Source organism: Lactuca sativa, chromosome 1, assembly GCF_002870075.4.
Source record: "Lactuca sativa cultivar Salinas chromosome 1, Lsat_Salinas_v11, whole genome shotgun sequence".
Lineage (NCBI taxonomy): Eukaryota > Viridiplantae > Streptophyta > Magnoliopsida > Asterales > Asteraceae > Lactuca > Lactuca sativa.
This window is the reverse complement of record NC_056623.2, coordinates 75,742,691-75,769,202: the sequence shown is the minus strand read 5'-3', so window position 1 is coordinate 75,769,202 and position 26,512 is coordinate 75,742,691. Positions and strand designations below refer to the sequence as shown.

General features: G+C 36.9%; 1 protein-coding gene across 1 annotated transcript in view; it reads left to right on the top strand.

Moving 5' to 3' along the window:
• Positions 1-26,512, top strand: part of LOC111886026 (CEN-like protein 2) — a 61,261-nt gene that overhangs the window by 13,670 nt on the left and 21,079 nt on the right. The gene's annotated exons all lie outside the window — the stretch shown is intronic.

Here is a 26,512-nt window from a genome sequence, read left to right as displayed (position 1 = left end):
TACCGTAGGGAGCAGTACAACCTCACCCCTACCCACACAACATAACACATGTCGACATGTAACAGCTAAATGTGCATACAGATAATCAAACAGTATCACAGGTGGTCTTACATACCTACCAGACTAGCATAGCAAAATAGCATGCATAACTAACTTATACTCAACATATCAATAACTACTAGGATATCAGATCCAATGGGCTGGCCTTGGTGCCTTCGACTCCTAAGTATAGTGAGGATAACTCACCTCACAATGTCAAACTTGATTGAAAAGATCAAACTCCCGAAACATGGCTCCAAACTCAAACACCTACAACCACCAATGAACCAATTCCATCAAGTCCCAAATTACCAAAATACCCTCAGAAGTCAAACTTAGTTAACCCTTGGTCAAAGTCAAATTCAACGGTCAAGGTCAACAGTCCATGTTGACCAAACTCGTCGAGTGCATCTATTGACTCATCAAGTTCCTTTAGAACTCAGAAACCGAAAACTCGAATCAACTCGCCGAGTTACCTGAGTAACTCGTCGAGTTCTTCAGTTTCCAGAAGACCGGGAAAACCCTAATCAATTTGCCGAGTCATCTCACTTACTCGTCGAGTTCACTCAGAATCCAGAAGGCGTGTAAACCCTATCCAACTTGTCGAGTTGGCTATGCAACTCGTCGAGTTCCTTCATCCCTTTTCTCATTCAGACGCTTTTAAGTTAAACCAACTCTCAAAACTGTAGATTTAGCCTCCTAGGGTGTAGTTACCACGTAAAGTTGCCAACTTTACGTGCATCTAAGGGCTCATGAGGCTAAAATGCTAAAACCAATCTTGATAATAGGTTTAGGGGATGGAGAAGGGTCAAGGCTTGATAAAGTCGATGACTTTATGACTATGGGGGCCTAAAGGAGTCCAGATCTGAACTTTTCACTTCAAAACATGCTCAATACCAGAAATGCCTCAAGAATAAGCTAGAAATGACCCTAAACTCTTTAATGAAGAGATCTAACAAGAAAATGATCAAGGTAATGACTTTTTACCTTCAAATGAACACCAAAATGAAGTAGATGTTGGATCTACAAGCTCTTTCTCGTCCCAAGCTTCTCAATCTTCAATTCTCTTCAAGAAATGCACCAAACACACACTATTTAGTCTCACACAAACTCAAAACAGGAGGTTAGCTCGATTAGGGTTTGTTTCTGGACGTGAATGTGGTAAGGGAGGCTGGTGAGGGGACTTAAGGCCCCTTAAATATGGTGAAAACCCTAAAAATTAGGGTTTTCATGCACAACCTCAGCTCGTCGAGTTGGGGTCCTCCAACTCGTCGAGTAGGTTCCATAAACCACACGGCCTGATCAGTTTCTACACGACGAGTCAGGGCAGCCAACTCGTCGAGTAGGTCCAAAAATATTAATATAAAAAGCTTTAAATTTATACATGGGAGTTGTGGTGTTACAGCAGTGCATGCAGCTACCACCCGGTCCATCCTAAAAGTTCAACTCACAAAACTAGTGGTTAAATATCACGAATTCATGGTTAGTGCCAACAAGGAAACGCTACCAACATTTTTCTTGTAAACCAATCGTTAGGCAATTAAGGGAACCACCACCCTATGCCACACAACGGGTAACTAACCTAAATGTGCATATGAATATTATCTAGAAATCTACTCACAAACAACAAACATGTTGAATAATAAATATTTTAGGTAGCCATGATCTCATATTCATGGCCCATCTAAGCATTATATGCACAAGGTGGATGTTAAAATCACTTTTTAAGAACACATGTGTTTTACTTTTATAATAAACCAATTTCCAAAAATGATACTTCATGAATGCACGCCTACATATAATATGCAAGTAGCATACAAAATCATTTAAGGAAAAATCAACAAAAGTCAAAGTAATGTAGGGGATATGTCTTCCCAGTAACTTATATTGACTTCTAGCTCCAAAAACCATCTTTACTTTGGTAAAAGTCTCCTCAACCACCATATATATAGTTTAAAGTATATCACTAGAAATGACCAAAATGCCATTGCTATTAGAAAATTTCCAAACTATCAAATTATTCGTTATTTATCTAATTATGAGTAATATAATTGAAATCAACTCAAACAGATGTGCCAAACTCCACGAAATGGAAATGCTCCTTAACATAATATTTTATGTGTTGAGTACGTATCGTGTTTTACTAAGGGATGTATCACATTTCTAGGTGAATTCCCATTTTGGTCATTTTACTTACATTACATGTGGAGTTTTACTAGGGAACGTATTGCTTTCTGTACAACATAATACCAACTTAGTTTTTCACTCCTATTTAGTCATTCTAACTTCACTTAATCAAGTGGCTTCCTAAAATACTCATTTGTACAACCACTGAACATCATTAATAGTCATTAAGCTACACAAAATATATTGACTTAGTCCATTAAGTCGTCACTAGTGTTCCTTTGAACATCCTAACTATTTCAATCTACCAATTCATTATAGTGATGCAATTCAATGCTTCGGAATCTAATTAATCTTTTGAGCTAAATTTCACAATGAGATCACAATTTATTTCATAGATTTTCCAATTTACCCTTGTGTACAACAATTCTTAGAACCACTTATTTGTTAAGTGTTTTTTTCATGTTTTGTATCTAATTCAACATCAATGCATCAATTCATGATTATGAATATCATTTACGTCAATAACTACCAAAAAACTATGTAGAAACTCATCAATCAACTAAATATCCCGAAATCCATTTTCATAATCAGTTGACTCTCCCATTACCTTGATTTTGTGTATCCTTGAAGGATTATTGCATCAAATTTACTTTAGCGATCATAGAATCCTTTCTGGAGCAATTTGACAACATGATGATTATCATTGGGGTCTACGGTTTTTGGTGAGGTTATCACTCAAACACTAAATACATCAAAGGGATGATAAATTTGAGCTTAAAAACCACACCAACCATATTATAATTGTTAGAAAACAAAACCCTAGCCTACAATTGATCATAAAATAAACATTTACTTTCATTATATGCCTCAATTTTGAAATTAGGGTTAGTTAATGAAGAATTGATACCTTAAACCCTAAATAGTTTCCACTTTCACTAGACGATTTATACTTGCTTGATTTGAACTCTAGAAAACATTAATTTATGGAATCACCATTTATCCAAGACCTCTAGTTCTCCAATAGAGGGTGTGCCTCATATAAGCTTAATTTTGTTTTTTACCCTCTAATCTTCATAGTTTTACAAGATTGGTCATAAACTCTCTCTCTCTCTCTCTCTCTATATATATATATATATATATATATATATATATATATATATATATATATATATATATATATGGTTGTTTGAAAAGATGCTTTGTGTTGATTGTACACTAGTCGTATATAAATTTTTTGTGGTTGTAAACATAAAGATGAAACAAATCGAAATTCATTGCAATAAAATATTTTGTTTGATCATCCAATCGGCTACCATTCACATGATCATTAGCCTTGTTATGTCCATATATTGTCTTATTCACTAAACTGTTGTAAGACACACTTTTACAAGGTAATCTTGAAAAAACAATTTGCATGTACCAACAACATGGTTTATGCATGCCCTATCCTAAGATCTTTGTATGGGTTGAACAAATTCCTCCATGCTTGGTTTCAATATTTTCCTAGCATGTTTCATGTTTATTAGTTTCTAGTTGATAACAACATACTCCTTCATGAATATCTATCCTACTATATGTTGGTGGTATTCTTCTTACGGCCTCTACTTTCTATAACACTCTAAAATTTCAACCAAAATTTTCATTTTTAAAACACATAAAACTCAATGTCACTTTTATCAAAAACCACAAACGTATCAAATATCAACACAAAAATAAAAAAAATAATTGATAATATCCCAGAATCCTCAAACATAGTCCCGAACAGGTGTGTACAATCAAGTCGGTGCCTTTCCGCGATCCTGAGAAGTACCTGAAACATATAACACACAACACCGTGAGCACGAAGCTTGGTGAGTTCCCCAAAATACCACATACATCTAATTAGCCTCTCATGGCTATATCTCGGTATAGACCCTCTGGTAGATGTGTCTCAGTGGAGACCCTCCGGTCCCACAACTCGGGTTGGACTCTCCGGTCCTAACTCAATAAACCTCAGAATAATACATAGCATAAATCACAAAGACATAATACAAGATATCACAATTCTCAATATAAGCATACAAGACCCTTCGGTCACACAATGTTACCACTAATGGTAAGTATAGTGAGAAGACTCACCTCATAAGTAAGCAAGTAAACCTCGTACCCCTCGAACGGTCTAATTCTCGCCTACACGTCATAGTCATCTCTAATTAACACTTATCACCTCAACCAAAATAGTTTAAGCTAACCTCTTTCTCTAACCCTTGGAAAGGGTAAAATACCATTTTACCCCTCCATGGTCTCTATAATCCATGTCTTGACCAATCCCTAAAAGTTAACAGAAACCAACACTCGAGTGAACAGTCCATGTTGACTTAACTCGTCGAGTTCATCTATGCGACTCTTTGAGTTCCTTTGTTTTCTCAGAAATATCGTGAAATTCCAATTGAAATCGTCGAGTTGTCTCATCAACTCGCCGATTTACAACGTGTCCAGACTCATCGGGGAAAAACCCTAATCGACTCATCGAGTCAGATCACTGACTCATTGAGTCTCTTTAGTCTATTTTCTCATTCAGACATTTTTAGGTAGAAATGATGTCTCATACTCTGGATCTAACCTTCTAAGGCTCACTTATCACGTAAAGTTGCAAGCTTTACGTTCATGTATGGCGTCTAGGGCTCAAAATGCCAAAACAAGCTCCATAAAGGGTTTCGTGCATGGAGACTTGCCCAAAGCTTGATAAAGCTTGGATCTTTGGGCTCATGGGGCCTCCTTTTGTCCAGATCTAAAGTCTCAACTCCATGAAAAGCTCCAGCAACTCAAGAACCACAAGATAGGGGAAATAAGCCCTAAAACTCCCTAGAAAGAGATCTATCAAAAGAATTACTCAAGGTGGTAGTTTTTTACCTCCAAACTGAAGCTAGCACAAAAAACACTTGAGCCAAAAGCCTCTTATCGTTGCAAGGCTTGCTGATCTTCAATCGTCTTCCAAATATGCACTAGAACACCCACAATTATCTTCACTCTCTCACACAAGAAAATACACATGATTAGGGTTTCTCACAGGGTATTTGGGTGACATAAATGAAGGCTTAAGGTCCTTTAAATGGGACATAAACCCTGAAAATTAGGGTTTTTTCACTCAGCTCCAACTCGTCGAGTTGGGGTCCTCCAACTCGTAGAGTAGACTCTAGAAATCACGTCGTCATTAACTCCTCTACTCGGCGACTTGAGGCATCCAACTCGTCGAGTTTCTCTAACATTATGAATGTAAAATAATTTAATATTATACCTGAGAGTTGGGATGTTATACTTTCACTATCCTTTGCAGGTTTATGGCCTCTTTAAATTGTCTTTTTATGACAGATTTAGGACCTCCAAGCTATTTTCCTAACATATCTACTACCAAAATAAAGATGTTATTTCCTTTGTTAGTTCTAATATATGATGTACATTCTTACGTCGGCTAGTTTCTCAACCACAACACATGTCAAACTCCATTTGATATTTATTTAAACTTGTCATGTAATCACATTCTATATCACAACTAGTTAGAGCAATATAGTATCTAATATTCACATGCCTTGACTTAAACTATGTCATCCAGAAAAATATGCATTATTATGTATCACTATGAGAGCTACACCTTAATGAATTGAAACATATTTTATGATGCGATCGAGGCACCCTCTATCTCATACTTTAGTTATATAGCTCCACGATATTTGGTCTTATTTCCTAATATAGGATCAATTACGTATGTACCCCAGCTCATCACTTCACATACAAATATTATATTTTTACTTAACAATAGTTTGCTTTATATTCATCTAAATGTTAAGCAAATATATTCCTCTCTAGTTTCGAATTTGAATATCATGGGGTGGCTAATGTCGTTGTTAAAACATGTTGCATTTATAAACTTCACTCACCTCTCACCAAAGTTACCACATTTGTTATGGCAATGTAAGGGTCGATTACCTTTATCCTAATGACACTCAACGCCAACATACTAAGCACATCAAAATCAATATATACATAATTTGCGACAATTTTAATACACATCGTATATGTGTACTTCATGTCACCTCAAACCATTAATATACTGACATATCTACAAAGGGATTGTCAAGTTTTCTTTTCTTGATTTCAAATATAGTTTGATTGATCATATTTAACATCCTAATCATAATATAGGGAAGCATCAACCTAAATTTTGTTACTTTTTCTATATTGTCTACTTTGACCCTTATCTTGTGATTTGATATCGATTCATGGCCTATTATACTATTGTATAATTTTTTTAATGAGAATGTATATGTAATATCCATCATATGGGCTACATGAGTTTTATATTTAAAATGTTATCTTTAATACATATTTAAAAAAAAAACTTTATAGAATATAGGTCCCAAATAGTTAACTCCTTAACATCTTAAAATATGTCAAGGAATATGAGGGTGTACAGAAGGAATAATGAGAAGATAGCTTAAAATAAACAACTTAGAATCATTGCATTATAAATTTAATGTTTCTAAAATATCCAAAAGTTAGGCGAGTCTTCAGTCCTTACTAAATCTTTCAAACTAAGTATATATCAAAATGCAATTGTTAGGCTTAGAAAGACTGGTGAATGTCCCCAGGTCAACTCTTAAAGAGTATTGGATAAGGGCAATAATCTAAACTCAAAGTCATACCCCCATAAATAGTTTCAAATCATCTCAAGATTTCAGTAGTTTCAATAGCTCAATAGCTTATTCGTTTAATTGACCAAAAGTTAAATATTTTAATTGTTAAATGTTTCAAAGGATAATCAAATCTGATATCAACAATTCAATTAAGTAATGGATATGAATATATATTATGAAGCCTAATTCAATCTAAAGGTCCAATATCATAAGGATAGTTATATTCATGGCTTAAGGATCATGCACAATGTCTCATTCTTCATGATACACTTTCAGTGCTTGTTCTTATGAATCATGTATAGTTATCATAAAGCACCCTATACATTTTATATAGTCAATCTAATTCAAGCTAGGTGTCTTGTGAATAATCAAACAAGCACCACACAAAGGGTTCCAAATTCCTTAGGAACGTGAGGATTATCTTGAAAGACACACCTCAACTCGGACGTTCCAAAATAGGTACCCAATGAATGACACTCAAAATCTTATCCTATCCTAAGTGGATGTACAAATAAATGATAAAAATGATTTCAAATAATAAAGGTTTTCCTCATTTATAATAAATCTCTTTCAAAATTAGATTTCATTAATGCATAATATAGTATTCATTTAGCATATATGATGTTTAGCATATGAAAACAACACTTTAAAATCATCAAAAATAGATTGAAGGACATGTCCAATTGGTATAACTCACCTTAGGTTACTGTAGGTATCCAACTTTAGATCTAGCCGTGATTTGTAATCCAAAGTTCACATATGTATCAAAGTTATACTCATCGCTCAACCACTAAATTAATCTCTTGATGGTAACAAACATTTAGAATCTTATTTTATACCCTAGAAATGTTCCTTAGGTCATTGGAAGTGTAATGGAATTGATTTATGGTCAAACAGATCAATAGAGAAAAAGCTATGGCTTTTAAAAATTTGACACAAAGTGCTTACATGGTTATGTAACATACACCTAGTGAATTATACGACCATGCAAGTCATCTGATACCTCAAATCATGCCAAAAGTTATATTTTACTTTGGTGCTCTTGACCCCAATACTTCATTAAGCATTCTAATTGACCACTAAGGATGGAATAAAACATTGAAAATTGTTTTATGTTATTAGTATGTGACATCCCCATTTTCCACGGCCAGAAAAGACCGATTTTGTTTATGCTTTGTTAAAAATCAGAGTACTTCTTTTCATAAAAATGTTTCGGAATTTGTTCCCAGAAAACACGATAAATACGTTATCAAAACATTTTCGAAGAAACGTATTTTATTCATTTTGAAACATTTGGGATGTCATCATCAATACAGAAACATAAGCATAAACAGAACTTACATTCATTTACACTAGTGATCTATATCTTCTTAATCTCTCAGTGTAATGTCACTTCATATCGACACCTGTGATATAAATAAACTGAGTGGGTTAGGTTGGGAAACCTGGTGAGTACATAGGGTTTTAAACCCACAATAATATAATTATTATGTTTAAACAATCAAACAATCAACCCAATTACCCATCCCCATTATCTTCTTTATTCTTAAGGATCTACCCTAAGAATCAGCTATTCCTCATTCATTTATTCCAAAGGATCATCCTAAGGAATCGGCACGAAGTCCATTGTTGCCACGGTTTACACAACGGGCACTAAGTCTGCATAGTCGCCAGGGGTTAGGCATCAAGTTTGCATGATCACCAGGGTTTAGGCATCACGTCTGCATGATCACCAAGGTTTAGGCATCAAGTCTGTATGATCACCAAGTTTTAGAGTACACCGGGTGAACACATCGTTCACAACACCTACAGGTTGCGATCCTGCTAGTGTTCCACTGGACTGTCTAGAATAGTCCATGGTTGTCATCCATACTCTACTGAATGACGAGGCCATCGTTTGGGAAAAGGCATCTCACATCGTTCACCTCTCACCCTCACCTCGTGGTCTATAACACCGATCTAAACTCATCGTCCAACTTGTATTCCATCTATTACACCTACCCATGTTTTACCCCAACATTTTCGTAGATATAAAATACATATATACAATTTAAATCATTTAAAACATGTATAAAATCGTTCATCCAACATAGATAGCAAGTATACAGATAATATGCACACGTAGCACGTTGTTTATATAAAATACTTCATATCTATGTGTAAGATGAAATGGACCATGCACTCACAACACATAATATATACAAATACTTCATATCATATGTAAGATGAAAGGGACCATGCACTCACATGAAAGGTGGTGACTCAGCACTCGGACAGCGCTTCGATACTCTCAAAACAATTTTTCTTCGATAAAACCTAGTATCATTACCACTAGAGTTTAGTCTAATATTCACCGAGACTAATTAATAGTCTAGCTATTATTACTATTATATAAGCGTTAAACGATACTTATATAACTCATAATAATAGCCCAAGTACTTATTATAAGGTCCTAATAACATTACTATATTGAAACATAAGTTATATTAAAGATAGGGTAGGCATAGCTCACTTACAGCGGGTTTTCTCGAAAACTGGGCTTCGCTGGAGCAGCGTTCCCGAGCCGAAAGGCTCTTTTCTCAAGGCTTCGGGAGCCTCGGGGCTTCCTTCGGGTGCTAGGGGGTTTACCTAGGCTTTAGGGGCTTAAGGGAGGCTAGAGAGAGAAAGTAGAGAGAGAAAGTGAAGTTGGATGGTGTGGAGAATGAAGGGAACTCGGCACCTCTATTTATAGGGGGTCTGGCAGCTCAACTCATCGAGTTGGCCTCCAACTCGTCAAGTTCATGCCCAGATGTCAACATTCTGGTGGTGACACGCGTGTGGCTCACATTGCGCCACGTCACCCCTTTTGCAGCAGCACCCTCCTGACTTCTAAAACCTGTAACTTTCTCATACGAGCTCCATTTTCAACGTTCATTATATCCACACGTAGGTAAAAACAAGATCTACAACTTTCATTTAGACTCCATCGGCTAATTCTTGACCGATCTTAAATTTAACAGTAGGAGGAGTTTCGATTGTTAAATGACCGCGAAGAATTCGTAATTCCTTCATACGGACTCCGTTTTTGTCTTATTTTTTACGGTTGAGTTCCTATTAATGAGATCTTCAACTCTCATTTAGGTCGCGTAAGCCAAAAACCGCTCAAACTAAAATTCGAGTTTCGGATCGTGCACTACTATGTCAAATCTTAGAAAAATCATAACTTCCTCATACGAAGTCAGATTTGGGCGTTCTTTTTATGGATTCTCTCGGTTTAACGTATACTCCAACTTTGGTTTAGATCACTAAGGCTAAAAAGTCCTCCGTTGTAAATTCACTATTTACGTCTCCCGGTGCTGTGTCGGTTTTGCCAAAATACTTCGACGGGCAGTAACTTTTTCATTATAACTCGGATTTCGGCGTTCTTTATATGTACGGAACCCTTGAGACATATTCTACAACTTGGTTAAGATTATTTATTCTAAATAATTTTTTGTCGAAAAGTCGTTTTCGGCCCCTATTATCTCTAAATTGACTAGCCCGGATCTACGAGCGTTATATATTAACATCTTAATTAATCAATGAATTAATTATTTGAAAGATATTATTATAGACTTAAGTGGGTTATATTCCATGTCCATCAAACGAGCTTATATGTTCCTTTTCCATGTGTTTAATCAAACAAAATGCATTTAAATCTCCATATAATGGTTATATTTGATGATTTCCAACTAGTTTCAATTACATAGATTAATATTCGAACATTTTGGTTCATTCATTTGCTATTATTAAATTCAAAGCAGAAAATAAAAACATGACTCCTACTTTTAGCTTTAAATCCATTTAATGATAATTTGAAAACTACAATAATTCATCTATCTAGACCTCATAACTTCCCTAAATTCACTTTTAATTTGAAAATAAGCAACAATGAAGGAAGTTGATGATAGATAGACAAGCTATTGATGAAACCTAAACTAGAGAACTAAATTGAACATCCAAATTACTATAGGATTTTGGATTTGTGAAGATCCAAAATCCTATGTTGCTCAAATGAAGAAATAACTAGAAATTATATTTTCTAGAGCTTGTACTTGATTATTCTAGTAGAATTTCTTCAAAGGCTTCAAAATATCTTCAAATCTTCCTTCAAACAATCAAATCTCTTTTCTAATGCACTCTCAATTTCCAAAATCATGACAAATGATGAAGAATGAGAGGTTTAGGGCAATGTTGTCAAGATCAAAATCCTACTTAAGATTGTTTCACGTTTTGCAAAATCGTGATCGTAAGATCGGATCGGGATCGAAAGATTCTACAAAAATTAACTTATATTAAAATTTTCTTGCAAGATAATAGATGTGAAGTATACATTATAACTTGATGTTCATTATGACGTCGATAGTGAAATCAAAATGAAGTTCTTAAGCATACATCATAATTTTTTTTGTTACAAACCGTAAAATTAAGAAGAAAAAAACGTAAATAGAAAAAAAAATCAATTTGATCATGTAGAACTAAAGACATAAGATCACAAAAGGATTTTATGAGTGTGCTTTACTTAATTGGAGATGAATTAATGAAATGATGTTTCTTTACATGACTTCTTGTAACTTATGACGCATGATTTCATATTGAATAGACGGATTTTTGGTACTCAACTATATCATAAAAACCAAAAGACAATTGGTCTAGCGGTAATGAGTGATTCTCTCAAATGAGAGGTCATGAGTTCATGTCTCTTAGGAGAAATCGACGGTATTTAAGAGTAGGTTTTAGATAGTTTGCCACGTAAAAAAACAATATCATAAAACTAGGGATGAACATAAGCGGGTACCCTCCTCATTTGATGAGAACCAGAACCAGAACTGGAACCAGCGGTTCCTAGAAAGTTAGAACCGAAACCAGAACCACTCTAGGTAGTTCTTAAATGTTTGGAACCAGTCCCGGAATCGGCGGTTCCGATTCCGGGAGCGGGTAACCCGGTTACATTAATTTTGTTATCTTTTGTCGATAAAACCGCAATTTAGTTTGATCCATATCAAATAAATTCAGACCAAAGACGCACAAAATCGGACCAATATACTCTAAACCGGTCTAAGTAACACAATATTTATATGAAATAATATATATATATATATATATATATATATATATATATATATATATATATATATATATATATAAACCGGTTCCGGCGGGTAGAGGTTTCGAAAAAATGAGAACCGGAACCGGAACCACTTAAGGAGGTTCCATAACTTTAGGAACCGGAACCGGAACCGCTTAAGGCGGTTCCAATTCCAAAATCGGCAGTTCCGAGGCGGTTCTGGTTCCAAAAGCAGGTACTCGGTTCCGATGCTCATCCCTACATAAAAGTAAAGATGTAGGATCATGATCGTAGTATGATTGAAATCATTTTTCACTAATAGGATATTAAAATTGTAAGATCTAAATATCAAAATTGAGATTTTAACAACCTTGGTTTGGGGTTTAGTTTAAAAGTTTGCCAATTTAGCAACATAAGCCCCTCAAGTTTCCATTTCTTAGATTTGACCCTAAATTGTCTCAAACTTATCATCTAACCTTGAAGATTCTTGCATAATCCTTAAAGTTACTATCACGACACTAAAAATTCACTTAGTTAAGCCCAAGTTATACTTAAGTTTCTCGGATTTGACAAGTTTATTCCTTCGCATTTAAAGCTTCTCTTTTAAGCCTAATTTCACCTTTTAATTAGACTTGACAATTCGTGTATTCGTGTCAGTCACGAATTTGACATGATACGATTATACGATGAGAACTAATATTTATATCAATTTTCAAAATATATTTGTGTCGTGTATTTGTGTCGTATCGTGTCTCTCACAAATTCGTGTATTCGTGTCTGAAATTGTCAGGTCTACTTTTAATAACCTTGAAACTTTCAATTTCACTAATATTTATTTCTTTAATTAATTTTTTATTTGTATTTAATTTAATTACTTTTTTATATGATTTTCCGAAAAATTAATTTTACTAAAAATGCCAAATGCTTTAGCCCCAAAATACATTTATTACAATATGAATTATGGAAAATTATATGTTCTTTGTTCTTTAACACCCCGCTCCCGAGTTGAACTTAAGGAGAGAAAAGAAAGGAAATGGGAGGAAACGAGAGGAAAACAAGAGAGAATGGTGCTCCCGAGTTTCATTAAAGTAAGGAAGTGGAAGGAAATGGAAGGATCATTTTCCCTCCTAACTTTCCTTCCGATTTGGGAGGATTCGGAAAGAAAGAACAAAATGTTTAATTTTCCTCTCATTTCTCTCCAACTCGGGAGCACAAAAGAGAAATCTCTTTTCCTTTCTTTTCTCTTCTTTTCTCTCCTTATTTCTTTTCTCTTCTCTTTCTTTTCTTTGCTACAACTCGGGAGCGGGGTGTAAGAAAGAGGGCTTGGAGAAGCCAGCATCTCGAACAATTAGGATTTTAGCTTTATATTTTTAATTTATAGTTATAGTGATATAATACTTTGGGTTGAACGATGTCACACCCCCAAACCTAAACGGCGGAAACGTTCGGGGGCGGATGACTTTATGTGGCAACGTAACAAATGAATACATAGTAAAGAAAGCAATACAACCATCATATATATAATTGAAAGTTTACATTTGTCAAAAGTTACATGTTCAAAACCCAATTACAATATGATGTCAAAATACGAGATTAAACTGGCGCCGCAACATCCCTTCATCAAAAGCGAAATGAATACCTAAAATTATTGATTTCCTGGGACATACAAGTAATTTTGAAAGAGTAGATCAGCATTTAAGCTGGTGAATTTCATAAGTATTTAAGTGACAATGTTTGAATGAAATGAAATGTTTTATCTTTGTTTGTTTGTGTTTAGAAAATCCTATATTTTCTACTAGTATAAAAGTAGCCTTCACTCAAGACCAATGTTTGTTTCCAAAATGTATGTAAATGTAAAATAACCAATGAGTTTGAAAACCTTGTAAATCAATGCATTTTTAATACCCCTTGTGAGTTTTATAACCATACTATTGACTCTGAATGCCTATACACAACGTTCTTCAGGCGTTGGAATGTTATGACGTTTGTCACCCCAAACGGTGGACTGCAGCTAACAGTCAGGGCGCGGGTTGTCAAGCCCGTATAGATCTATACACAAACACCATGCTCCCCTCCAAGGGATTCTGGTATATAATACATGACTTGAAATGTGTACTTGAACGTACATGAAGTTAGTGTCTCACAAAACCGTGGTATAAAAACAGATCTACTTGTTAAAATGTTACGTTTGTTCTTGTATACGAAAGTAAACTTCTTGAAATATATGTTTCTAGTACACAAGAGTTAGAAATCTGTTCGTAAAACTATACCTATTATAGTTTTCAAAAAGTGTGTCTTGTTTGTTTAGAAATACCTAGAAAAAGAATCACTTGTTTATGAAAGCATAGATTTTTGGTGTAGAGTCTAAGATAGAAAAGAATAATCTAAGAACAGTTTAGTTTTATACATGCATTACAACAACTTTATATTTTAAAAGATCGAATGCTATTGTAACATATGTTATATATATATATATATATATATATATATATATATATATATATATATATATATATATATATATATATATATATATATATATATAAAAGTTCCTTAAAGGTTTATAAATCACATGTGATTTGAATATATAACAGTATATAAAAGAGTTTCTTTATGTAACACACGATAATACTCGTGTGTTTTACTTGTAATCCCCCCTTGAAAGCATATAAAAGTATTTAGAATAATTAAAATGGTTGATTAAGGGGTATGAAACTCACTTGAAAGTTTTGGAGATAGCGAGATGGAAAATCGGGCAGAGTTTCGTCTCGGGAAACGGATTTTCCTCGGGATTCTCGGGAATCTCGGGAGTATAATCGACCTTCGGGACTTGAGCCAAAAAGACTAGAGCTTCGGGTTTGAACGGACACGGAAAACGAGGCAAAGTTGAGAGAGAGAGGAGAGAAATGAGCCCTTTCTTTGGAAACCCTCGCATCCTATTTATAGTAAGGCTGGTCTGCCTCGGTACGCGGGGCGTACGCTCGTACGCAGCGCGTACGCGTACGTCATGCATGACCGAAGCCTTGACTGTCTCGGTTCGGATGGGATGGGTTGCTGGGTACGCGGGTCGGATGGGACGGCGGGTCGGATGGGACGGCCGGTCGGACGGGTCAGGGCTTCGGACGGGTCGGACGGGTCGGACGGGTCGGTTTTTTCGGATAGCGCGACGTGGACGATCAGAGGCCAATCCTCTCGGTTACGCAGGGCGTACAGGAGTACGCAGTGCGTGCCTCGGATGAGGACGCTGACTCCCCTTCGGATAATATCCGAATTTTGATTAAAATAAATAATTAATTTATTTAATAAACTTCAAAAATTCATATCTTCTTCATACAAACTCCGTTTTCGATGGTCTTTATATCCTCGCGTAGGTGAGACTACGCTCTACAACTTTCGTTTAGACTCCGTCGGCAAACTCCGAATTTTTTTTTTATTATTTATTAAAAACCCATCGTGTTTAAGGAATTTCTTTGAAAATTCATAACTTCTTTATCTGATGTCGGTTTTTGCCAGACTTTTTACCGCTGGAATACCATTGTCGAGACCTTCGATTCTCGTTTAGGTCATTCCGGCCAAAAGTCGCTCGATCTCCGTTTCGAGTTTTTAGCTGTCTGTTGCTAAGCCGAACTTGGAAAAATCATAACTTTGCTATATGAAGTCGGATTTGGGCGTTCTTTTCACGTACGATCATGGTTCAAAGACATTTAATCATAGAAGGAAATTAAGTAGAACTTATTTATACATTTTATTATGAAAGTAACTTTTATTACTCAGAAGTGGTTACAATACTTGACCCATTTTGGTCGTTACAAAGAGTTGAAATATCGGGTTGTCACATCATCCCCCCGTTAGAGAGAATTTCGTCCCGAAATTTAAAGTAGTAAAGATACTAGTGAACATGAAAGAGATGAGGGTACTTTTGTTTCATCTGATCTTCGTGTTCCCATGTGAATTCGGGTCCCCGCTTGGCGTTCCAGCGAACCTTCACGATGGGTATGCGACTTTGTTTTGTTTGCTTGACCTCTCGGTCCATGATTTCTACTGGTTCTTCCACAAAGTTGAGGCTCTCGTTGATCTCGATCTCATCGAGTGGAATAACAAGAGTCTCGTCGGACAGACACTTTTTCAAGTTTGAGACGTGGAAGGTTGGATGGATGTTACTAAGTTCGCGCGGTAGGTTAAGCTTGTAAGCCACAGGGCCGATTCTAGCAAGAATCTCGAAAGGCCCTATGTATCTTGGATTTAGTTTCCCACGCTTTCCAAATCGTATTAAACCCTTCCACGGTGAGACCTTTAATAAGACGTGGTCTCCTACCTGGAATTCCAAAGGTTTCCTCCTTTGGTCAGCGTAGCTTTTCTGTCGGTCTCTTGAGGCTTTCAATCGTTCACGAATCTGAACGATCTTCTCTGTTGTTTCACGTATGATCTCCGGACCTGTGAGAGTGCTTTCAGGAACTCTTCCTCTAGCTAACTGGGTATCGCCAACTTCAGTCCAGCACAGAGGGGATCTGCACTTTCGACCATAGAGGGCTTTAAACGGAGCAACCTTTATGCTTGTATGATAACTATTGTTGTATGAAAATTCGACAAGGGGTAAATGAATATCCCATGCCTTTCCAAAGTCAATCACGCAGGCTCTCAGCATGTCTTCTAAAGTTTGTATTGTTCTCTCACTTTGTCCGTCTGTCTGTGGGTGGTAGGCTGTACTCATGTCTAGCCTAGTTCCCAGGGAACTTTGTAGTGACTGCCAGAATCTTGAAGTGAATCTACTATCTCGATCGGAGATAATGGATATCGGAACACCATGCAGTCGCACTACTTCCCTTAAGTAAGTTCTTGTAAGCTTCTCCATTTTGTCAGTCTCCTTGATGGGTAGGAAATGTGCGGATTTGGTCAATCTGTCGACAATGACCCATATGGTATCGAGTCCACTGGTCGTCTTGGGTAACTTGGTTATGAAGTCCATAGTAATCCGCTCCCATTTCCATTCCGGTATCTCTGGTTGTTGTAGTAGTCCTGACGGTTTCTGATACTCGACCTTAACCTTAGCGCAAGTAAGACATTTACTCACGAAGGTAGCAATTTCTGCTTTCATGTTAGGCCACCAGTACAGTTTCTTAAGATCCAGATACATTTTATCTGAACCCGGGTGAACGGAATATCTTGAGTTGTGAGCCTCAGTCATGACTACGTTTCTGAAACCACCATGTTTTGGGGTCCAGATTCGGTCCATGAGATAGTAGGCTCCGCCACCCTTGACTTCTAAATTCTTCTCCATTCCTCGCAGGGATTCACTCGCCACATTTTCAGGTTGCAAAGCTTCCATTTGTGCTTCCTTAATTTGTGTGGATAAGTGGGAATGGATAGTCATGGTCAGAGATTTGACCCTCCGACCAGTGTATTCCTTTCGACTAAGGGCATCGGCTACTACGTTGGCCTTGCCAGGATGATAACGAATTTCGCATTCGTAGTCATTCAGTAACTCAACCCATCGTCGTTGTCGCATGTTGAGTTCCTTCTGATCGAAAATGTGTTGAAGGCTCTTGTGATCGGTGAATATAGTACTCTTTGTTCCGTATAAGTAGTGCCTCCAGATCTTCAGAGCAAATACCACTGCTCCTAACTCGAGGTCGTGTGTCGTATAGTTCACTTCGTGTGTCTTAAGCTGTCGGGAGGCATAAGCGATAACCTTCCCTCTCTGCATAAGAACACAACCAAGTCCTTGATTTGAAGCATCGCAATACACTACGAAGTCTTCTATCCCTTCGGGGAGGGATAGTATCGGTGCGGTGCACAAGGCCTGCTTTAGTGTCTGGAATGCCTTCTCTTGTTTCGCTTCCCAGTCAAAGGCCACACCTTTCTGGGTTAATGAAGTAAGAGGTTTCGCAATGCTCGAAAAGTTCTTTATGAATCTGCGATAGTAGCCAGCTAGACCTAGAAATTGATGAATTTCTGTAGGTGTCTTTGGTGCCGACCAGTTCTCAATAGCCTTAATTTTGGAGGGGTCCACGTGTATACCTTTCTCGCTAAAAACGTGACCTAAAAATTCGACTCTTCGAATCCAAAATTCGCATTTAGAGAACTTCGCATAGAGTTTCTCCGTTCGCAGTGTTTCTAGGACTTTTCGTAGGTGATGACTATGCTCTTCCTCACTTCGAGAGTAGATAAGTATATCATCGATAAAGACGATGAAGAACTGATCCAAGTAAGGGCGGCATACCCTATTCATTAGGTCCATAAATACTGCTGGTGCATTGGTTAATCCGAACGGCATCACCACGAATTCGTAGTGTCCATAACGAGTTCGGAAGGCTGTTTTTGGAATGTCCCCCTCTAGAACTCGTAATTGGTGATATCCGGATCGCAGGTCTATTTTGGAGAAGTAGTTCGCCTCTTGAAGTTGATCGAATAGGTCGTCAATACGGGGTAGAGGATAGCGGTTCTTGACAGTAAGTTTGTTCAGCTCTCTGTAGTCGATGCACATGCGGAACGATCCGTCTTTCTTCTTTACAAACAAGATCGGTGCTCCCCAAGGTGAGAAACTTGGTCTTATGAATCCTTTGTGAAGGAGTTCATTAAGCTGACTGGAAAGTTCCTGCATCTCTGCTGGTGCAAGACGATAAGGCGACTTCGCTACTGGGGTAGCTCCTGGAATTAAGTCGATTCTGAACTCGACTTGGCGTTGCGGTGGTAATCCTGGTAGTTCTTCTGGAAAGATATCGGGAAAGTCGCGTACTACCGAGATGCTCTTGATGTCCTTCAGTTCTTGACTTGTATCGACGATGTGCGCTAGGAATGCACGACAATCCTTCCGCAAGCACTTTCGAGCTTGGATGCACGAAATGATGCGAAGGTTTGTACTAGATTTGTCGCCGTAGATAACTAATGTTTCGTTGTTAGGGAGGTTAAGACGGACTGCTTTCTCAAAGCACATGATGTCGGCGCGAAGAAGACTCAACCAATCCATGCCGACTATGACGTCGAAACTTTTAATTTGAACCGGCATGAGATTGATTGGGAAAGAATGGCCGTCTAATGTTAATGTACAGCCCATGTATATGCAATTTTTGTTTTCGGTTTTTCCATTGGCCATCTCTACAGTGAATGATTTTTCTAACTTGCTAGGTTTAGGTTTAAGTAAATGAATAAAGTTTTGACTCACGAAGCTTCTCTCCGCTCCACTATCGAATAATATGCATGCGTATGAATTATCGAGAAGGAACGTATCAACAACTATAGTTGGGTCAGCTACAGCTTCGTCGTGGCCTATTGCCAAAACTCGTCCCACACCTCCGGTGCCTGCTGCCTTAGGACAGTTTCTCTTGTAGTGGCCCACCTCGCCACAACCGTAGCAAGCCTGCCCTACACCCGCACCGGGAACTTGAGTGATCGGCTTTGCGGGTTCCTTGCAGAAACGGGCTGTGTGTCCTTTCCTGCTGCAGTTGGCGCACTGCATATCTCGACAAGGTCCATGGTGGTGGTAATTGCATTTGGTGCATTTTGGGAGGTTACCTATATAAGGCTTTGTTGGGTAGGTATTTGTAGGGGCTGTAGCAGGTACAGTGGCAGCATTTACTGACACCAGTTGTTTCTTTGCGGATTCTTGGGAAGACCCACCCTTCCCTTTAATCCACGCTCTCTTCCTGCCATTGTTGTTGTTGCTGCTGTTGTTGTTGTAGTTGTTGTTGTTGTTGTTGTTTCCTTTCTGTGGTGCTGGTGCAGAAGTGGTTGAGTTCTGATGACCTCCGTAGTCAATCAGAGATTATGCCAGTTCCTTAGCACTTTCAAAGGTGTCAGGTTTAGAAGCTAACACGCTTGATCGCATTTGGGGCGTCAGTCCCCAGATGTACCTTTCTATCTTCTTGCTCTCGGGAGCAATCATATCTGGACAAAGGATTGCCAGTTCGCAGAATCTGTTGGTATAAGTAGCGATGTCGGTACCCACCATTCCGAGAGTCCATAGCTCGTGTTCAAGCTTTTGAATCTCTCCCCGTGGGCAGTATTCTCTCATCATCATGGCCTTCAAGCTCTCCCAGCTTATGGAGTTTGCCACGATTAGGGTAAGTACTTTAACATGGCCATTCCACCAAGTTAAAGCTTTATCGAGAAGGGTGAAAGTTGCAAATTTGACCTTGCTGTGCTCGGGGCAGGAGCAGATTTCAAAGACTGCCTCCGTCCTTTCAATCCACTGCCTCAGGGCCATCACACCACCAGTACCATAAAACATCCGGGGCTTGGCATTAGTGAAGTCCTTATAGGTGCATTCTCGAGGTGGTCCATGACTCTCGCCATGGTTGGATGGGTGTGTGCCAGATCCCGAGCCATTAGCACTTGAGTTATTGATCTGTGACATGGCAGCTGCCACCGCTGCGGTGACTGCTGCTTGAAACATTACAGCATCAAATTGGGGTGGTGGAGGTGGTGGTGGTATAGGTGCTTCCTCACCGTTGTTTCGCCTTGGATTCCTACGCGGAGGCATCCTTCAACTATAGATTGAAAAGACAAGGATAAGAATTTCATAGAATGGAAAATGTATGTGTCTCATGAACTAAATCGCTATAGTTCAACAACAGATGATAGTATGAGTCTTAAAATAGAAGAATGAAAGTTATTTGTAAGACTGAAGGTATGAAACAAGTATTTGGGTTCACAAAGACCATTCAAGGTTCGAACGAAATACTCAACATAGTAGTAATAGTGCCACTTATATTAATATAAAAGTTGTTACAACGATCATGAAAATTTGACCCCTATAAGGGTCTCCGATTACAAAGTTCGAGAAATTTAAAGACTTTTAGCCGAGGTCCTAAGCTATAACAAAATTTGAGTCCTTGACAAGCACTACTTGCGTCGAAGGTTGCGCTTGGAGCTTGACTCCGTATCTGATTGCTTTGACTCCATTAGACGCCTATCGAAAGCGGCTTGTTGTTCCCTTAGTTCGGCGAGGGCTGCAATCATTTGCGCTTGAAACGCTTCGGTTTGGAATTGAGCGTTGTCTTGCATCTTGTCCAGCCTACGGATGTCAGAAGTGTGAACCTGCACTTCCACGTTGATATCCCGGAGTCGACTAGCTTGTACTCCAGACTGATAGGACTGATTGACTAACTTACCCACCATTACCGGGAGTGCTCGATCAGCCGAACCTCCGCCGCGGACATCATAGAAGTCTCGGCACATGCCGTAGGGAGGGCGTAGGTTATGCTGTTGGCTCCAATGGTGGAGGTGACTTCCCCAGACGGGAGTCGGTCCTTGAAAGTTCCTTACGAAGACGGGAGGTTGAATGGGTGGTGGATCGATAACTTCCGGCTCTGAGTCGGTACCGGAGTCATCACCCACTTCTATGGGTTCCTCGTCCTCTTCAGGATCATCTTCGATCCATCCTCCGTTGCCTTGGTTGGGAAAGTAGGGGTCGCCAGGGTGGTGAAATCCAGCCATTTGACTGTACGAGAAATAGGGTTATAAGAATTGAATAAAGTCAGAACATGTAAAACATGTAAGTTAAACTAGTTTAGATAGAAAATACTCCTATAGTATTTAAGTTCTTGTGTTTGATTCTTGTAATGGTTTGGTAAGGTTTGACTTGTTGCTTACTACGATCATTCCTCGATATACGTTGGTCCAATCTTGGGCAAATATAGTTGATCACGCTATATTTGTCCAAAATCTGATTACATATATCGAGTCTCAATCGTAGTGTCAACTTGTCTAAATACTTGTATAGTTGTATAACATGAAAATAGTTTGTGGTATGCATGTAATTGTACTTAAATGAACTATCAATTTAAGTTGAACGAAATGCTGCTTATATGTAAAAAGAAAATTTGTTTTGTCAGAGAGTATTAGTCCCTTTAGCATTTATAGTTTGTATATCTTATGTGGTTCGATATACTTAGTTCACTATAAACATTGCTCTGATACCAATCTGTCACACCCCCAAACCTGAACGGCGGAAACGTTCGGGGGCGGATGACTTCATGTGGTAACGTAACAAATGAATACATAGTAAAGAAAGCAATACAACCATCATATATATAATTGAAAGTTTACATTTGTCAAAAGTTACATGTTCAAAACCCAATTACAATATGATGTCAAAATACGAGATTAAACTGGCGCCGCAGCATCCCTTCATCAAAAGCGAAATGAATACCTGAAATTACTGATTTCCTGGGACATACAAGTAATTTTGAAAGAGTAGATCAGCATTTAAGCTGGTGAATTTCATAAGTATTTAAGTGACAATGTTTGAATGAAATGAAATGTTTTATCTTTGTTTGTTTGTGTTTAGAAAATCCTATATTTTCTACTAGTATAAAAGTAGCCTTCACTCAAGACTAATGTTTGTTTCCAAAATGTATGTAAATGTAAAATAACCAATGAGTTTGAAAACCTTGTAAATCAATGCATTTTTAATACCCCTTGTGAGTTTTATAACCATACTATTGACTCTGAATGCCTATACACAACGTTCTTCAGGCGTTGGAATGTTATGACGTTTGTCACCCCAAACGGTGGACTGCAGCTAACAGTCAGGGCGCGGGTTGTCAAGCCCGTATAGATCTATACACAAACACCATGCTCCCCTCCAAGGGATTCTGGTATATAATACATGACTTGAAATGTGTACTCGAACGTACATGAAGTTAGTGTCTCACAAAACCGTGGTATAAAAACAGATCTACTTGTTAAAATGTTACGTTTGTTCTTGTATACGAAAGTAAACTTCTTGAAATATATGTTTCTAGTACATAAGAGTTAGAAATCTGTTCGTAAAACTATACCTATTATAGTTTTCAAAAAGTGTGTCTTGTTTGTTTAGAAATACCTAGAAAAAGAATCACTTGTTTATGAAAGCATAGATTTTTGGTGTAGAGTCTAAGATAGAAAAGAATAATCTAAGAACAGTTTAGTTTTATACATGCATTACAACAACTTTATATTTTAAAAGATCGAATGCTATTGTAACATATGTTATATATATATATATATATATATATATATATATATATATATATATATATATATATAAAAGTTCCTTAAAGGTTTATAAATCACATGTGATTTGAATATATAACAGTATATAAAAGAGTTTCTTTATGTAACACACGATAATACTCGTGTGTTTTACTTGTAATCCCCCCCTTGAAAGCATATCAAAGTATTTAGAATAATTAAAATGGTTGATTAAGGGGTATGAAACTCACTTGAAAGTTTTGGAGATAGCGAGATGGAAAACCGGGCAGAGTTTCGTCTCGGGAAACGGATTTTCCTCGGGATTCTCGGGAATCTCGGGAGTATAATCGACCTTCGGGACTTGAGCCAAAAAGACTAGAGCTTCGGGTTTGAACGGACACGGAAAACGAGGCAAAGTTGAGAGAGAGAGGAGAGAAATGAGCCCTTTCTTTGGAAACCCTCGCATCCTATTTATAGTAAGGCTGGTCTGCCTCGGTACGCGGGGCGTACGCTCGTACGCAGCGCGTACGCGTACGTCATGCATGACCGAAGCCTTGACTGTCTCGGTTCGGATGGGACGGGTTGCTGGGTACGCGGGTCGGATGGGACGGCGGGTCGGATGGGACGGCCGGTCGGACGGGTCGGGGCTTCGGACGGGTCGGACGGGTCGGTTTTTTCGGATAGCGCGACGTGGACGATCAGAGGCCAATCCTCTCGGTTACGCAGGGCGTACAGGAGTACGCAGTGCGTACCTCGGATGAGGACGCTGACTCCCCTTCGGATAATATCCGAATTTTGATTAAAATAAATAATTAATTTATTTAATAAACTTCAAAAATTCATATCTTCTTCATACGAACTCCGTTTTCGATGGTCTTTATATCCTCGCGTAGGTGAGACCACGCTCTACAACTTTCGTTTAGACTCCGTCGGCAAACTCCGAATTTTTTTTTATTATTTATTAAAAACCCATCGTGTTTAAGGAATTTCTTTGAAAATTCATAACTTCTTTATCTGATGTCGGTTTTTGCCAGACTTTTTACCGCTGGAATACCATTGTCGAGACCTTCGATTCTCGTTTAGGTCATTCCGGCCAAAAGTCGCTCGATCTCTGATTCGAGTTTTTAGCTGTCTGTTGCTAAGCCGAACTTGGAAAAATCATAACTTTGCTATATGAAGTCGGATTTGAGCGTTCTTTTCATGTACGATCATGGTTCAAAGACATTTAATCATAGAAGGAAATTAAGTAGAACTTATTTATACATTTTATTATGAAAGTAACTTTTATTACTCAGAAGTGGTTACAATACTTGACCCATTTTGGTCGTTACAAAGAGTTGAAATATCGGGTTGTCACAAACAAGGCTTCTTTCAATTTCCCTTTTTTTGATATTGTTATGAGAATTTAGATCTTCTTCTTATTTGTCTTCAAAGGAAATTTTAGATGTTACAATGAGAATTTAGATCTTCTTCTTATTTGTCTTCAAAGGAAAATTTTAGCTGTTACTGTTCTCATGATTTTTTGGATGCTATGGATGTTACAATGAGAATTTAGATCTTCTTCTTATTTGTCTTCAAAGGAAAATTTTAGCTGTTACTGTTCTCACGATTTTTTGGATGCTATGGAGGTTTCGGAACACCACTCTTTTCAACCAAGAAAACCACAGAAGACATTTCATTAAAAAAACATAATAACTCGATCGTACTTTTAGATTTAATTACAAGATGTAGAATATTTAAACTTAATTGGATTAATTAGCTTCAAAATATAACCCTTGTTTTAACTTCTTTGTAATGTTATCTTACAAATATGGGAAAATTACATAAAAACCTTTAAGTTTTCACAAAAATATCGGTTTTACCCTTGGACGTGTTTTATGTCTAGTAAAGCTCGAAGTTTTGTTTAATTTGTTCATTTTTACCCTTATAGCCGGTTTCTAGGTAACCGGTTACCTAATGTCAGTAAAACCCTTGAATTTGCAAAAATATTTGGATTTACCCTTAAGTTTTTCAAAAATGTTCGGATTTACCCTTACCTTGATTGCTATTATTATTATTATTATTATTATTATTATTATTATTATTATTATTATTATTACATTTTTAATTGTATAAAAATATTTTATACATACATTTTTAAATGTATAAAAATATTTCATACACACATTTTTAAATGTATAAAAATATTTTTTACTAATATAGATATATTTTTAAAAATATATGTACTTGTATTTAGTATTTATATACATTTGAAAACCTAAATCTTCATCTATAATTTTTGAATCGAACAGAAAAAGCTTGATAAAGTAAAAAATATCGTCAATGACTGATTTTGCAAAAACCATATAAATATGTATAAATACATTTCTATAAGTTTACATAGGCTATCAAATGTATATATAAATATTAAATACAAGTATATATATTTATATTAGTAAAAATATTTGTATACGTTTAAAAATATGTGTATGAAATATTTTTATACATTTAAAAATGTATTAATAATAATAATAATAATAATAATAAAAATAATAATATGTATAAAAATATATTAAAAACGTATGAAATATCTTTATACATTTAAAAATGTATGTATAAAATATTTTTATTCAATTAAAATTGTATTAATAATAATAATAATAATAATAATAATAATAATAATAATAATAATAATCAAAATAACAAGCAAGGTAAGGGTAAATCCGAACATTTTTGAAAAACTTAAGGGTAAATCCGAATATTTTTGAAAATTCAAGGGCTTTACTGGCATTAGGTAACCGGTAGGTTTCCTGGAAATAGACCTGACAATGGGGCGGATTTGGAGCGAATCGACATTTATCCAAACATTTTTAACATATTTCAGAATCTGATCCAAACCCACTCCGTAACCCGTAGGGTTTTGAATAATCAAACTCATACCCTTATCCACTGAATCAACAGATATCTAAACCCGCCCCGTAACCCGTATGTTTTTTGAATAATCAAACATATTTTACTTAAATCATAAAATCACATTTATTAAATAAAAATAAGTTTTGATTTATAAAACACATTATGTACTCGAGGCTTTCTATTGGAATTAAAATCATTATTTTAGTTACTTCCGATTGGTTTTTAACCATCGATTGCATTGATAGAGAATAACAATTACAAACTTTCTTCTGGTTGATAAATGACATTATTGTTTTATAAATGAAATTGGTGATTACATGATGAAATATAAATGAAATGAAATCATGACTCTTGGGAGAAGACTGGAAGTCTAGAAGGTGAGTCCTCAGAGTCTTATGTAAAACCAATTTAGTCTTTGGACTTTTCTCTTTGGACTTCTAATTGGAAATTAATGTAAACTTTAAGAAATATAAAATATAAATTTATATTTCTAAAATTTATACGGGGCGGGTTATAAACGGAGCGGGTCGGTGATGATCCATACCCGACCCTTTTAATAAAAAGATTAGCGGGTACGGGTCGTTAACGGGTAAACGGATCAAAAATTATGCTCCAAACCCATATAATTGTTAAGGGTTTGGATCGGATCAGGGTCAAAACCCCCTCCATTGTCAGGCCTACCTGGAAACCGGTTACAAGGGTAAAAATGAACAAATTAAACAAAACTTCAGGCTTTACTAGA